At 43.7% G+C, this 17,072-nt stretch overlaps 1 protein-coding gene across 5 annotated transcripts in view; it reads left to right on the top strand.

The window, feature by feature from the left end:
* The window catches only part of SLC4A4 (solute carrier family 4 member 4), a 396,171-nt gene that overhangs the window by 103,103 nt on the left and 275,996 nt on the right, over window positions 1-17,072 (top strand). The gene's annotated exons all lie outside the window — the stretch shown is intronic.

Below are 17,072 nucleotides of genomic sequence, written 5' to 3'. Positions count from 1 at the left end.
TGTTCTCTGTTGTAATTTATCTTGGGAACATTTATTCATTTGGAGATCCATGTGGTTTTTAAGTTGCTTTCAAATAAGATCTTTGTATATGAGGGTGACTGCATTATATACTTTTACCACAAAAACACCTTCACAAAACAGTTTATCTTTTCATAATTACCTTCCCTCTTTTCCTTTGCTTACTCCTACAGATTTTGGGCTTTGGCTGACAATTTAAAAAGGATTTATAGTTTATTTGCTTTTAACAATATAAAGACATAGTGATTCTCCTATGATTTTATACCATGATAAATTTAGACCTGTCATTACTGTGCTTGATTTAAAGTACAGAAGTTTTTATATACCACCTCTGAAACTCCAAATAATCTGCAAAATCGAAACATCAAAATGGTACATGATAGCTTATCTCATTCCTGAGGTTTCTTTAAATCAGGGGGCTATAAAGACATTTTGGGTCTATAACACAAAATACCAACAATAAGTTTCTGTCCATATTATTGAGAATACACCAGCAAAAATTAGCAGTGACGTTAATGTTGCTGAATTCTGAGATTTTAAAAGCATGTGGATACATTTAACACAGCTTCCTGATCCATGTGAGCTTCAATCTGAAGAGATGGAACCCTGCTTTAGGCATGTAGACAGACTTTTACAAATCTGTCGCTAAGAAGGTGAAACATTTGGCAATTTAAAGTCAGGTCCCCCATAATTTGGGAGTAAACACACATTAGTAACAGTATCTCTTGAATTTATCTGATGATTTTTCTTTTTTGTAAAGAGCTTATTGTGCTTCATGGATCTTATGAGAACCACATAGCTTTCTCAGGCCTGCGATTGTGCAAAAGTGAGCTTTGTCTCTTGTGGTTGAGGAAACAGACACACAGAAAGCAGAGGCTCGTTTGGAGTTACCTAAGTCGGGAAGCAGGATTTACACCCAGCTTCATGCGTACGATGACGGCAGTGCCACATCACCAAGAAGTCAGCCACTGCCAGGGCGTCTCACTGGCCATTTACAGAGACAACTTAGATGCCATCTAAGAAAATCTAACCTTCCAATCTTTGCTTGTACAAGTATGTCTGCCCTCAAAGAGTTTGCCTTCCGTTTGAAGTAATTAATTCGGGTCTCATTCCTTGCAATTTTGAGGTCCATAGCTCTGTTCTCCTTCTTTGGTTTGGAATGCTTTGGCTTTTTCCTAAGGCCGTATGCCCTGAGCTTTGGTTTCTCACTTGGTTAGATTCAGGGTTAGTTTTCGTATAGTCACCATCCTGTGTTTAATCCTCAGGATCAGGAATGGATCTAGGCAAAGGGGTGTCTGACTGGGAAAGCAGCAAGGAAGAGGCCCAGTCCTCTGGGGCTAGGAGAAGGTGGGCTTGCCCTTGCTTGGAGCAGAGGGGGAATAGCAGGGCTGACCTGCACTGGTCAGAGGGGCACACCAGGAATGAGAGAAAAACCAGGAGGTCCTTAAGACCAGGGCTCCACAGGGCAGAGCTACATCGGACCTGGAGAACTGTGGGATGTGAAAGTGGGAGGCAGAGATTGAGACTGGGTGAATGCGGAGCTGAGGGCTATATTCCAAAATGGTAATGCTATTGCCTGTGTGTGTATGTGTCTGCACTGTGTGCATCTTTGTGTGCACGCAGGTGTGTACTAAGTGCAACTGTGGGTAGTCCAGCTCACGTTAAAGAGACTGGGATGGGATGGATATTAGGGAGCCAAGCAGAGTGATTGCCATGAAGCCAAAACTCCTCTAGCACTGGGGAAAGGTTTCTAAAAATGAGAACTAAGTGTAAGACCTGATGACATCTTGGGGTTCTGTCATTCTACAGGCACTGTATGGCTGGCTTGTATGTGATTTGCACCTTCTTTTGTTCTCACTGCTAGTAGGAATCCTGAATTTTGCCTCATAAAGGATTGGCCCGTAAGTGCAGCTCTTGACACGCTGTAAGGAGCTAGGAAAGCAGACCAGGCGAGCCTCTGTTGTTGTTTTTGAGATTGCAGGCACACGAGAGCTCTGCTTCCAGGTGGTGGGCTTGAAGGCAGGGCTCCTTTCGCCACCACCCGGGCCCATCTTACTGTGGCTTACTGAGCCGTCACCATTGCTCTTTATAAACAGTCATTTCTGTGGCTGTCCTTATGAGTGTGCACCTTACCGTGCATCAGTAGCTACAGTCAATGATGAAAAGATGAAAGGGAAACTGCCCCCTTCTCTGCTCCCCACGCTGGCTGCTCCATTGCAGTATCTTTGTGACTGCTCAGTTGGCACGAATGCCTCACTCATTTTCCTTGATGTGGCCCCCAGACACCCAGATGTACCCCAGTACATTTTGAGAGGGGCCTTTGTGGAGAACTAAACTGTCTGGAGCTTCCCCTTTGGCATCGACAGATCTTGTTCTGAGGGGTGTAGACGTGCCTTCAGCTGTGGCCTCCTAACTTGGTTTACACAGCCTTGTATATAGTACTTCAGAGAGTGTGTCATCCTCAGTCTGGGATGACGCTGGCCAACAGCTGTTAGAAAAATAGCGGCCCCATGAGGAGGGAAGAGGATTGAGAGGGGATGGTTTTTCACGCTACTCTAGGTACATGGTGGGCTTCCTAAGCTGTCAGCATTTCCTGGTTGAAAAGTTGGTGAAATGACGGATTCATTTATTAATGCTTCTGAGTCTTTTTCACATCATAGAATGCTTAGTACATAATAATATTTGTATGGCACTCTGGGTAAACAGCCTAGACATCTTGTGGCTGGAGGTAACTGGCCTGGGGCTCTGGTAGCTGGGCTCTGCCTGGTAGCCCCCGGGACTGAGGGATGGACATCTCAGCCCATCTAGAACTTATTCCGAGCACACTGCTTGGGAACCATCAGGATTCACAGTTGACACAGTAGCAGCTTTATCCAGTGAAATAAACTGTCTCCTAGGAGTTTGGGTTATGATTTTGCTTCTACTGTGATTTCTTCATGTGCGCAGAACCTCTTTTCGTCTGATCTCTAACCTAGACTCAATCTAATACCCGTCTTATTGCTAGCTATTAGGCGTGTTGAGAAAATAAGTGGTGTGAACCTTGATAGTAAGACCCTATCTGATACGGTGGTGTCACAAACCTTTGGAAGTGGTTTTGTCTATCCTTTTGTCCTCTACTCAATCTCGATTGTATAGAGTAGACAAAAACATCACAGATGGGCTTGGCTTTTTTTGGATTCATTGATTTGCTTTCACTGCTTTTTTGGTTTACTAAGAACTTTGTCTTAAGGTGCAGATGGTTATGCTTTCAAAACACCTTATTGTCCTAATAGCACCCATTTAAAACAATCAATACACTGCTCTCGGTCTCACCATTTTCAGCATTATTGATTTGGTCCCTGAGGAGAAGGTGATGCTCTTCCCCTGATACTCAGGGCCTGGTCCTCCAGAAGCCTCCATCCACCTTGTACTTTCCCCAGGTTACTAAGGAGTGAGGATGCCCTAATGAGCCCTGTGCCAGGCTCTTACACAGCCGGTGAGGGAGAGCACGGGCTTTGGAGTCCCACAGATCTGTGTGTGAATTTCCATTCTTCCCCTCACAGGCTCTGCACCCCTGGGCCCTTCTCTTTATGGATCTGAGACTGGGTTTCTTCCCATGTAAAATGTAGCCAGTGGTGACTACAGGGCTTGTGTGTTGTTGTGAAGGTCGCAAGTGAACCATCTACAGGGACTAGCAAATAGTGGGTACACAACAGTGTGTATCTATAATTATCATTACAGATAATTTTTTAGTGCCATACAGAATCAGTAGTTTTACCACACGAGAAATTATTATTGCTCATCTACCAAGTTTGTCATTTCTATTTTAGGAAATCATTAATTTCAGAAAATTAGTTCTTACCAAAGATATGTTAGCGAAGACCCTGGGATACGTTTTTTCTTTCTTTTCTTGCCTCATCCCTCAGTCACTTTTCTTTTTTATTTTATTCTGCTTTTTAAAAAATTAGCAATTGGGATTATTTTCAAGTTTTTTCCTGGTCATAAAAATTACGCAAGTCTGGGCCGTGTTTCACAGGGTGACCACCTTTCAAAAATACACTGCTGGTTTGTTTCCACTCCTCAGCCACGTTCCTGGGCGGTGCTCTGAGTATTATCAACAAGTTGAGAAATTTGACCTCTGTTATATCAAGAGGTACATGCTTGATGATTTCTTTCCTCAATGCCCCTGGACTTTATATAAAGTTTAGAAGGAGGAAGCTTCTCTCGTCTTTTGTTCCTGGCTTGCACCTGGATACTCGAAAGCTTAGAAGGGACTTTGGAAGAACTACCTGGCTGTTCCTCTTGTTTCATGCAGGAGAGGCGGCATGGCATGAGAGTGTTGGAATCAGGCAGAACTGGGTCTGAATTCCATCGCTGTCACTTGCTAGCAACGTGACCTTCATGAACTTGTGCCTGTCTGGGTAAAGTTAAGGACCTGCTGCATACTACTACTAGCTGTGTGTGTTGCCTGCAGCTCCATGTGAAACACCTACCACGTGGGGGCTTTTGTTTATATTATTTCATTGCTTCTCTACAATTGAACAATGTAGGTGTTACTAAGCCCATTTATCAGATGAGGAAATTGAGTCCAAGAGAGTTAATAACTTGAATTACATTCATTTTTATAAAAATTCCTTGCTAATTTTTTTAAGAGAAATTTTGTGAGTGGGACAAGGTTGGGAGAATCAGAATTGGACAAGAAGTACCACTTTAGGTTTGCCCAGATGTCAAAGTTTCTTTTCTTAAGTAGACTAATCCTTACTAAAACTGAATAACAAGATGTTTCCACTAATGAATGGGCCGTCAGTGCAAATGACAAAACAGTGCAAATCAGTAGTGTAATGAAGCAATATGTGATTTGGCTACTAACAAAATGGCATTTATGTAGCTTAGTAGGTAGTTTTTATCTGTGGTTGCTTATAGGTGTGCTTTTCAAAGCTCATTTTAAACAAAAATGATTTTGTGAATGTATCAGAAATGAGCAACCCCCAGCTGGTCATCGCTTCAATTCAGAGTAAGAGTGCCATCATTTGTACTTAGCTGGCCTTTCCTGGTGTTGCCTGTTGGTTTTACAGAACTGTAAGCACAGGTGGGAAGACTTACAAAACAGACTTGGAGGTCTCTGTCAAGGCTAGAACGTGGTAGTGACTGTCTGACTTGCACTGTTTTTGGCTTTCCCTTTTCAGCTTGGCTGCAACTAGTAAGCTGGGAGGACTGTGAAAGTTAAAACAAATGGAGATTGGCGAGAAAGTAATCTTAACTTCTAAGACTTTTCTTGGCAAAGGAAATTTTGATATTTAACTGAAGAAATAATTCTTCATTTTTAACTAGTGGCTTATGAAATTGGTTCAAGTTGGCAATAGTTCACAAGCAAGTCGCAGATCTCCGGAGAGGGCATGTTATGACGCTGAACCCATCTTTAAGAATGACTGATGTCTTACTTTGGTCTTTAGCTGTCATGTGTTTATCCAGATACCTGATTTTTGAGTTAAGGAGAAAAGCAAATGTAAAAAGTTGCCTTAGACAATATGTGTATGTAATTTCTTCTCGGAGTAGGTTTGTCTCAACTGATTGTGGTTAATTTTATCTGTGATTGTCTATTAGAGGTAGCAGTGGCATTTATCCTCTAATTTCAGTTGTCTGATGACTTTTCTAACCAAATCATGCTGCTTCTAACTTATTTTTGGAATGCCATCACTATTAGTGGTTGTTTGAAACTCAAAATATGTTTCTCCATAGAAAACAATATTAGAATGATGTTAGGGTTCCATTCGAGCCTACACAAGTCTGTTTCACCCATGATGTACCTAAAAGAATACTTTAGCACTATACTATTATTACTAATTTTAATACTATTAGCTGATAACCTGTATGGGTTCCATCACTCTATGACCTTGACACATCACTTATATCTTTAAGTCTCAATTTCATCATCTGTAAAATGAGGATATTAATAGCACTTATTTCATGGGCTGGTAATAGGTTTTAAATAATTCACACAAAGCACTTATTATATTAGCTTTTATTATTATTACTATAACGTGGCCACATTTGCAGTAAATAGATTTTTGTGAGTTGGCTTTGGAACCTAACCAACAAACGTAATATTATTTCTTTGGGAAAAATAGGTGTCCTGTGTTTGGCGAGAAGGGCATATGGTGTCACCAGGAACATCCTTCTTCTGCTTTTCCCTTGTACCCCACCAATGTCGAGCAGTAGAAGGTACTATGCTGGTTTTTGGATACTTTTTGTTCTTCCGGGATCCCAAAGAAAGCTCACTGTCTTCTGCACAGACATCAAATATTTGTGTGTACAAGCAGTCCTGACTTTCACAGGTTCAGCTTTCGTACCAACTATGCTTTGATACACGAGAACCCCTGTAACGCGCCTTTCCTGTCTGCTCGTGTTCTTCCGTGCGGCAGCTGAGGAGTGAGGGACGCTGGCCGCGAATTTGCAGCAGTGCATCCCGGCAGCCTGCTGCTCAGTTTTGTCAGCGTCACCAGGTTTATTTGTGCCGCGGTGTTCGTTGCTGCAAATATTTGATTGTTCCAGTGCATTTTATCATGCAATTCTATACAAATGAGGGGAAAAATTAAAAATGCGGATGCTAATGTTAAGAAACATAGGTCTCATAAACTTTGTTTTGTTTTGACTGAGATGGAAAGCATTGGGCATGCCGAAGTCAATCAAGTACTCATTGGATGAGACCCTGTGTATTAAGGTGGGAAGGAAAAGAAAAACCACATTGAAATGCTTAATATAAACTTTTATTTGTGATGCGTAAAATGAGGACTGTGAGTGTGGGCTTTAGAGCTTTTCATTCTTTGGGAACAGAAAAATCTTTATAACATGAGAATATATTTGTTATAACTTTTATATTAATACATATATTCTGGAATGCATTGGGCATAGAAGAAGGGAGGCTTATATAAGATAGTTTTGAAGTTTTATTTAAAAGCTTTCTATTTTTGGAAATTTCAAACATGAACAAAAGAGGACAGAATAGTCCAGTGAGCCCCCATGTCCCCATTAGCCAGCCTCAGTAGTTCCCAGCATGTTGCCACTCTTGTTTCGTACTCCTTACTCTCACTCCGCCCCTTTTTTTGGCTGGACTATTTTGAAGGAAATCATATCATTTCATCAAATAATGCTTCAGTATTTATTTCTAAGAAATAAAGACATTAAAAATATAATTCCAATGCCATTATCATACCTAATAAAGTTTACGGTAATTCCTTAGTATCATCTAATACCCAATTAATATTCACGCTTCCTTGATTGTCTCAGAAAAGCTTTTAAAACAGTTGATTTGTTTGAATCAGGCTGTCAACCCTCATGTCGCACTTGATAGTTATGTCTTGTAGGTCTCTTTTTCTCTACCAGATCAGAGAGGGTGCTTTTAAGTTGGGGAGTTCAGCAGGGTGGCCCTCTCCTCTGCAGCAAAGAAGACCCTGGAGTCAAACAAGCATTTATTCCACCCTTAGGCAAGGGATGACAAGCTGAGGGCGTTTGCTCCCAAAATGCAGTAGGTGTAGCTGTGGAATTGGCAATCTTCCTGTGTCCTTCCCGTTCTCATAAAGTTAACCCAGAAAACTTATATTTAAAAACAACTTCAGATGTATTCTTTTACTATTTAAAGTGTAGATTTGAATCATGGGTGTTAAAAAGCCACCAACAAATCAATTCCATGCCATTCTCTTGATATCTATGTGTTAATCATCTGTTTTGGCATCTTCTGGCACGAAGTGTTGCCACCCTTGGGGCAAATTTACGTAGGCGAGGATTCAGGTGGCAACTACTTGAGTCATGAACTTTGAGGCTAGTTTGGCAGAAGTTAATAAAGATTGTATGAATAAGTTAATGCAGAGTGGCCTTAGCTCTGAATACTGACACGTTGCTTAGCACCTTCATGAGGCTGAAGTCAGTGCGCAGGCGCTGACCGCTGGGGATAAAGTCTTCCAAGGCATGTCGGTCTACTCTTTGATCTGCAGACACAGGACTGGCTCAGGTTCTGGCATGGCTGCTGTGGGACGCTGACCCAGTGGAGTACGCCTGTGACTTCTCTGTTACTCTCGCTGTGGCACCTGGAAGACCTTCTGAGTGGAAGTAGGTTCCAGGAAGGACCTTAATGGAAATGTTTATATAATGACAAAGATTTAAAAAGTAAAGACGACGGTAAGCTTGAGGAAATATCACTGCTGCTCACAACCTCGAGTGGTTTCTAGTTGCTCAGAGTAAATGTCAGGGCCTTAGAGCGGCCTCCCGCGCCACGCAGCCTGCCCTTCCTTTACCTCTCTGAGCTTCTCTCCTACCCTTCTTGTTCACTCTGCTCTAGCCACTGGCCTCCTTGGTGTGCAAAGAATCTGCCAAGCTCCCTGCAGCCTCAGGTCCTTTGCATTAGCTGTTCCCTTGCATACTCACCTTTTCACCTCCTTCAGGTCTTTGCTCGACTGTCACTCAGTGATGCCTTCCCTAACAGCCTATTTCAATCTCACCCCCCCCAACCCTCATCCCACCAGCACTCCCTAAATCTCTTCCTTGCTTACATTTTCGATAGCAGTATTACCTTCTAATATATTATACAGTTTACCTTTAAACTTTGCTAGTCTATTTCCCACCATGGATTTATCCTTAGTGCCTAGAATAATGCCTAGTTATAGTAGATACTCAGTAATTGGTTAAATGAAGGAGTAGATGAGTTAAACTCTGGAAAATTTGATCACAAGTGTATACTGAGAGGTTCTTTGAGGAAAATGAAAGATAAAATGTGAACGGTATTGTGGAAAGAGACATTTTAGTAAGAGAACGTAGACTGGAGCCGTGTCTTCACTGTTCCCTGAACAGTGAACCGTGCTCATAAAGTTGCTGAGATAAAGTTCTCCTGGTTAGTAGTGTCGTTCATATGGAGAGCGATGCACTCTCTGGCTTTCGCTACCGTAGGTCCTTGGCGTGTGTGACTCCAACCATTGTGATTTCAGCTATTCACTGACAGCCCTCAAGGGTCATACCATGAAGTCGCCTGTGCTTTGCAGAGACACGTGTGGTGAATCCCCATGCCAGTGGTGAGCCCAGATGGAGCCCGGCAGATGGCCCATACCCTGCCTGCAGGTCATCCTGGTAGCCTTCTTTTCCTCAAGATTCGGAAACTCGTTCAGTTACACTTGACCCCATGTATATCAGAAATTGTATGTTACAGTGATATTTGTGAATTTGGATATTTGCAAAACAGGGTTGGGGAGGAGGTGTTTCATGAATGTTAAGGGTCTGTATACTCTGTAGGTATTCTGGTGAGTCTGCTCTTTCACTAAAGGTCTGTTTAGTATTTGTGATCCCAGGTTCCTAAAGGGTTTTGAGCAGATCAATTAAATCAGCTCAAGAGAGGCAGCAGGACATGTAGAGGTTAAGAGCACAGCCTTGTGGAGCTGGGCCACCTGGATTTGAATCCTGACTTCGACAGTGATTAGCTGTGTGATTTTGGGCAAGTTACTTAATCTTTCTGAGCCTCAGAGATGATGATGATAAAAATGATATGTCCCTCACTGGATTATTGTAAGAATTAAATGAGTTAATAATATTTGAGAAGCAGTTATAACAGTGACTAGCACATAGTAAGCTCAACCTAAGTGTTCAGGGAATACAGCATAGCCATTTCCCCACTCTAGCTTTGGAACAAATCACTGTTTCTTCAGTTGAATACCCATCAAGTAACTGGCAGTTTGCTTGTGTATAGGTGTCATGTTGTTTGAAAAATACATTCAGGGCCTTTTAATTTAGAGATGCACTTAGTACCAAACGTGTGTAGCCTTACTGTACTCATTCCTCACTGGTTAATTCATTCATTGTTCATTCATCAACATTTAGTGAGCACTTACTATGTTTAGTGACTGTGCTTGACACTGGAGATAGAAAGACTATAGAAAGATGGTACCTGCTCTCAAAGAGCTCATAATGTGGTAGGGATGACTGCCATGACATGTCCAAGTACAGTCGCCTGAGGTTAAATGATTGTGACAATGCAGTGTCATGCGTGCTATATGAGGAGCAGGCACATTCAAGGAGTCAGTGGAGAACAGAGGAAGGAGGATAGCCCTTCCTGGGGAAGGGTGTGTCTGAGAATGTCGAGGCAGTTCCAGAGAGGTTTGAGTTGGGTCTTTAAGAATGGGTTTAACTAAGATGACATGTTAATTAGCGGAAATGTACACAGAGGCATGATAGCCTGGTCAGGGAATGGAATGGCGTGGGGGATGGCAGGAGCTAAGTGGGTAAGGCTGATGACAAGCCTTAAATTCCATGTTAAGCCTTAATTCCAACTTTAATATAGTGAAGAACCGTTGAATGATATTTAAAAGGACAATGATACCAAATTGTGTGTTATAAATGGATGGATTGGGGGAGGGGTGACTTCTGAGCCAGGAAAACCAGTTTGAACCATTGCTAGGAGGGCAAGTAGGAGTCCAGCCAGCATACATTCACTTCTAAGCCAGGACATGTTGGAGCATCCCTTGACTAAGATCTGCCTTGCAGGATGAGTCCTTTCCCCTTGTGACCCTGTGGGTTGTCTCTTCTTCCTCCCTTTGCTCTGCCTCCTTTCTCTGCTGCTGGTTCTGTCTGGCTCTTGGCTGAAGACCTGGCGGTGGTGCGGAGGAAGGCAGACAGGATGGACATGCCCACTGCTGCCCTCTTGGCTTCTCACATGGAGTATCTCCAGTCTTTTCAACTTGCCTGAACCTTCTCTTAGGACCTTTCCAATTTTCACACCAGAGCCCTTGAAGAAGAGCAGTTGAAAGGTAAAAGAGTTTAGAAGGGAGCCTCTTTTTCCTGTCCCCAATGGCAAAAACTCTGAGAAAACTTTCAGTGGGCAAAGTGCTGGATTTCTCACATAGGAATGAAATTCTCCGTTCTTCAGTAGAACTCTGGTCCAAAGGAACACGTGGTGGTCATGGAAGCACATGGATTAAGAAAATGAAAGAATGTGTGACTGTGGGTGTTGGCTAAGTCCAGGGAGTGTTCTGAGGGAGTCATGTAAGCCATTCCCTTTTCAGCCCTTAATACTCCCTCTAGCAATTGCTCTCTTCCTTTGTCACCTCCTCTGAGCCTCCATGCTTTCCCGCACCCCACAGTCCCTGTCTCCATCTCGCTACCAGTTCTTCTCTTGTGCTTTATTGCTGAGCCTGCTCCAGCCTCTCAGAGCTCAGTCAGCAATCTGAGGACAGAGTGTAGGAGCCCCTGCCCCAGCATGGAGAAGATGGGAGAGAGGAGTTTGATCCTATGGAGGACCCTAGGAGGGCAGTTCATTGCCGGTCTCCCCAGTTGCCTCTCCCATACTTTTCCTCATGGAGACAGCATTATGGCCTTGGGCTCCGTAGGACTGTTAATCTTCTGTTATACTCTCTGGGCCCTAGGGACCTTAGATTTACGTTCAGCTAAAATTAATTGAACTTATTTACTCCAGGAACTTATTTAACACCCTAAATCACTTATGAAGTGTTTTAGGCTCATTTTAAAGGACACTGAAGAGACAGGTTAACTAACTTTCCCGAAGTTATGCTGTTACTAAAGGGCACATCTGGGATTTGCACTCAGTTTTGCCTGATTCTGCATATGTGTGGATGGGCCGCCTTTTGTACCTGACCACCATGTAAAATAATGTTTCCGAGGGAAATTAAAAAAAAAGATTTGCAAATGAGCTTTTTTTTAAATTGGAATTTTTATTGTGATAATTGTGCATTCACATGCGTATTTGAGCAATAATACAGAGATCGCTTGGGCACTGCCAATTTTCCCCAGTGTTAACATTTTGCAAAACTTTAGTACGGTATTGCAACCAGGGTGTTGACACTGATGTGATTCAGTGAACTTGTTCAGATTTCCTTGGTTTTGCTTGTACTCCTTTCTGTGTGTGGTAAGTTCTATACAATTTTATCACCTGTGTAGATTCTTGTATCCATCACCACAGGTAAGATACTGAACAGAGCCAGCTCCACAGGGATCCCTCATGTTGCCCTTTTATAACCACAAACACCTCCCCACCTACCTATCTCTACCCTCTGGCCACCACTAGTCTGTCCTTCATATCTAAAACTTTGTCATTTCAAAAAGGTTCTGTGCAGGGAATCATACAGTATGTAACATCTTGGGATTAACTTTTTCCACTCAGCATTATCCCCTGGAAATTCATTCAATTTGTTCTGTGTATCAATAGTTTGTTCCCTTTTATTGCTAAGCAGCATTCCACAGTATGGATGTACCATAATTTGTTTAGCCATTCACCTGTTGAAAGATATCTGGGCTAATTCTAGTTTTTGGCTATTACAAATAAAGCTGCTATGAACATTTGTGTCTAGGTTTTTGTATGAACATAAGTTTTCATTTCTCTGGGATAAGCGCCCAAGAGTCCCAATGAACTTTTAATGCAGTTCATAAATCCACAATGAGGTTTGGCATGATCCTGCTCTGGATTACATTTTCACCTTTTGTCCAGTCCACCAGTGATTTCTTGTGGGGCTGTCGCCCGTTTCTCCCTGGCCCTGGGCCTATGTAAATTTCCAGATTGAGTAGGGCACTCCTGGCCTTTGAGGTGGGGAGCTGCTTTGCTTTGTTGCTGGCTGATCTCGGGGGCTCGCTTCTGCCGTTAGTCGTGCTTGTCAGGTTTGCCACACTGGTACTTCTTTCTCCCAACCTGTGTGTCCGGAGCTCCAGCAGTCTCTACAGTGGAACCAACATTCTTCTCCCTTCCTCCCTGTGCGAGGGGAAGGCCCTCTGGGGCTGGGGAAGCTACGAAGAGAATAGCTTCGGCTTTTCCTCCGCCCCTGACCTCTGGTTCCCTGTAGTGAGCACACGTTACCAAAAGATGGCAGTGCTCTTTGCAGCTGCTGAGATTGCTCTCCCCTGTCGCCTGTGGATTGGAGAATCAGACTTGTTCTTTATGGGGAGGTTGAAAATGTGGACAGGAGATTTTCCAAAACAACAAAGGCATCAAACAAATGCTGTGCAGTTTAGAAAGTTTGAAAGAAAACATCACGTTTGCCAGTGATTTGTAACGAGAATGGTTCCTCGCTTCTTAGAAATGATTTGACTAGGGAATAAAATTCAGAGCTGTGTGTGTGTGAGTGTATAATTTTAGATGTCAGAACTGATTGTTGCATCTGTGTAGCTCCTGAAAAAGACCTGGGAAAGTGCTGGGTTTTGCCTCTCCTCTGATCTAAGACGGGCCAAGGAGCAGGGCCAGCTTGCTTTTGAGCTCGGAGACTTGCGATCAACACCTCTTAGTTTTCAAGTTAAGGCCCTTATGCACACTGTAAATAGAATATTCATGGCAGCAATGGCTAATAATAATAAAACTCTTCACTTCCTAGTATTTGTCTGCACCTCTGCATGCGTCACTTCGGTGTGTATGCAGGCATGTGTGTAAAGAACTGTTTAAACATTTGCTCTGTACAGGAGAGCTGTTGTAAAGTGAGAGATTACGGGGTTCACTGCATGTCGTAAGTAGACCCGGCTAGTGAGGATAAAGTGGGATGAGTTTAAATATGAGGTTAACTAATTAACTTTAAGCTGTATGCATGGAAAGAAGCAGTGGTGTCAAACTCAGGTATGGACATGTTAAAACCTGGAGCTATTCTGCTCCCTGGGGTGCCACCCCCTGGTGCCTTTTGGAAGTAGTCAGAAAGCCCCGATGTTCATTTGGTCCCTGGAGCCTGGTTAAGAGGAGAGCAGGGTGTGGAGGAGAGGGGGCTGGCTCTGCGATGGGGGGTCCAAGCCCCAGAGTGGATCCCCTACGCAGGGGCCGGTGTGCCAAGGCTGGAGGGTCTGTTTTCCGCTTGTCCAGGTCTGAGTGCTGATGTTGCTGTGACCCTGTCGTTCACAACATAGCTGCAGTCCTGGGGTGACAAGGGAACAGGTGGCTCCGCCTTAAGCAGCAGCATTTTTGCTAGTGCATCCTTTGGCAGAAGCCTTAGGTTAGGAGGAGAATTGCTCTGTATAAAGTTATAACCCTGAAACCAGATGCTGTTACTATAGAGACAAGTGAAATGCTACCGTGGGAGGTGTAGCGGGGGAGGGATTTGAGAAGGGAGGTGGGAGGGCAAGTGAGGCGAATCTGAAGGCTAGCACACCCAGACCTTCAACCTTTAGCAGCACTGTGACGGGGCAGGCTTGCGTTCTGAAACTTGTGTGCTGGCGGCCTGCCACTTGCTGACTGGCTGAGTGGCAGCTGCTTGGGCAGTGTGGACTAGCTGGTGAGCACGTTGGCAGTTGGCGAGGGCTCTGGGGGAGGGAACTCAGAGGGGTGGAATGTAGATGGGTGCCCAAGGCCCAGTGGCTGACAGTTTTGCACAAATGTTTCTCGTGCCGGGCTTAAGTCACCCTTACAAGCCTGCTCAGTGATTAGGACTGGCTGGTGAAAGCGGGTCCGTTTGGCAGCAGATTTAACATGTGTTGCAGTTCAGTCATTTTGGTGTCCCAGAATAAAGAAGAATGAGAGAAACTCCATGTTGGGTGTGGACTTCTGAGGAAGGGGGGTCTAACTTCTCCTGTCAGAGGCCCTGTTGAAGGAAGGCAGTATTGGCCCCGTGTGGATTTTATACTGACTGATATGACCCTTATCCCCGTGATGCTGGTGAGAAGCTTCCAAATCTATTCTGAACTTTGTCTCCTGCTGGCGATGTGAGCAAACCAGGGAGCTGTGTAGAAGCGTGCTCCTTCCCTTCTTTGTTTTCAGCAAATGCAGTTCCTGTGAAAGGAACATTTTAAGAATGGATTTGGGGACCTGAGCAGGGACTAGATGAGTTAATTTCTTCCTCCTGATAGAGGGAAAGCTGATTGGGTCAGATGGTCATTTTAAAAGATCTCTCTCTTTACTAATAATAGCAAACAACTGCTGAGAGGGTTTTAGTGGGGGAACACAAACCCAAATAATTGACATTTGTGGTGTAAAGATAGAGAAACGCTGTGAAATCCCTGTACTTTGTGTCGAAGCCCAGATGCGCCAGGCTGGACTTGCTCTCCAGGAGGAGAGGGCTGCTCTGGGGAAAGGCTGCTGTGTGTGTGTGGGGGCAGGTTTTTTATTTTCAGTTTGCAGCACTCATTCTTTTTCACATCCTACAGGAAAGAGGCTGCTTGCAGATGCTCTGCATTGTCCATCAGAAAGAACTAGGTTTCTAATTACTTGCTATGTATAGTCTTGGTGGGAATGTGAAATATGTATCAAAGAACCAGGGAATACACCAATCATTGTTCTCACTCTGACTCAGATGGAGCATGGGATGGTGCCTCAGTTAGGCTGGATGGATTTCTCAGCCCAGGAAGAGGGCTCTGGGCATTAATGTTTCTGTCCTCCCCGCCAGTTGTTACTGGTTTTCTTTCCTTTGGTTGTTGCATGCAATTTTTGGAAGGGCTGAGGTGCAAAGGGTAAATGTTTTATTTGGGAAATGTGTAAAAGGTCAATAAAAGACTTTAGGACCAGCTTAGTTAAAGATAGGGTGCAGGAATGATGTTGTACGGGAAATGGTGTTGGATTCTGGAGGTTCATGGGACGGGGAAGGGTTAGTTCTGAGAAGTGTGGGCTTAACTACTGTTTGTTTTCCAAAGGGGAGACAGTACTGTTAATTTACGTGCAGTAGTGCAGGGCTCCAGGATTTTGTTGTGCTTCGGAGGTCTTTTAAGAAAATTTCCCCATTAAGCTGTCATCCTTATCTATGTCTGCAAATGCTGTGTTACTGACAGGTTCTTGCCCTTTGGTCTGACTCTCCAAGATTGCTCAGGGGAGTCTTTGAGAAGGTAGCTGAGATTACACGAGAGTCCTTGCCTGTCTTGCTCATCCCTGTGTCTCTAGTGCCTAGCAATGTGCCTGGCACCTAGTTGGTACTCAGTACATATTTACTGAATGAACGAATGAATGAATGAATGAATGAATGGAGGAGTGCAGGAAAGAGGCAAGGGAATGACGGAATGCCATCTGTGTGTCCAGCACTGGGGATGGTATGTCTCAAGTGCTTTGGTCATCGTCACCAACAACCTCCATGTTGTCAAAGCCAAGTTTTCCTTCTCTGTCTCCATCTTTCTCAGCCTCTGAGCAGCAGTTCTCTCCTCTTTCCTCAACCTCCCTGACATCACTCTTTCCTGGTTTTCCTCTTACCTCACCGACTGCCTTTGTTCGTCTGCTCTGCTTGTAAATGTTGGCAGCACTTGATCTTACGTCTACTCTATTTCTACATTGTCTTCCTGGATGATCTCATCTAGTAATAACTTCAGATACCAGCTTTATTCATTGATTCTCCAGTTTTCATCTGCAGCCCTAAGGCTCCTGAGCTCCAGACTTAGACATCTAGTTGTGTACCTGACAGTTCCTTTTTCATATATAATAAGCATCTCAACCATAGGTGGCCAGAAAAGGACTCTTGATTCCTTCCCCCAAATCTACTTCTCCCACAGCCTTCCCTGGGCTCCTGAGATAGTTTCTTAGTTTCTTCTATCCCCTGACTATAGATTTTTCACACAGCAGGCAGAGTGAGCCTTTAAAAAGGCAAAGCAGCTCAAGTCACTTTCCGTCTTAACACTCTTCAGGGGCTCCCATAACACCTAAAATTCTGACTGCTTACCATGGCCTGTGTGGCCCTGATTTCCTCCAGCATTGTCAACTGCCATTTACCTTCTTCCTCTCTGTCCAGCCTCAATGACCTCATTTCTGTTCCTTTCAAATGCCTGGTTCCTGCCTATCATTTTTATCTCTGCTCACATGTCACCTCCTCAGAAGCCTCATCTGAACCACCTTATACCAAGTAGCCCCCTGCCTCATTTTATTTTCTGCAAAGTACCTAATGCTGTCTAAGATTACCTTGTTCCTCTATTTATTTTTAGTTTCCTAGGAATTTTGTCTGTCTTGTTCATGGATGTATTTGCCTTCAGCTGGAGAGTGCCAGGAACATAGCAGACACTAAATAAATATTTGCTGAATCAGTGAATATGCCATATCATTTAATCTTTCTGGGAACCTGAGGCTCAGAGAGGCTGGCAACTGACTTGACTTCTCAAGTCTTCAAGACGTTTTCTTTTGTACGATAATCCTAATGCTGATC

Source organism: Equus caballus, chromosome 3, assembly GCF_041296265.1.
Source record: "Equus caballus isolate H_3958 breed thoroughbred chromosome 3, TB-T2T, whole genome shotgun sequence".
NCBI lineage: Eukaryota > Metazoa > Chordata > Mammalia > Perissodactyla > Equidae > Equus > Equus caballus.
The sequence above is the reverse complement of the archived record's forward strand: the minus strand, read 5'-3'. Positions and strand labels throughout refer to the sequence as shown.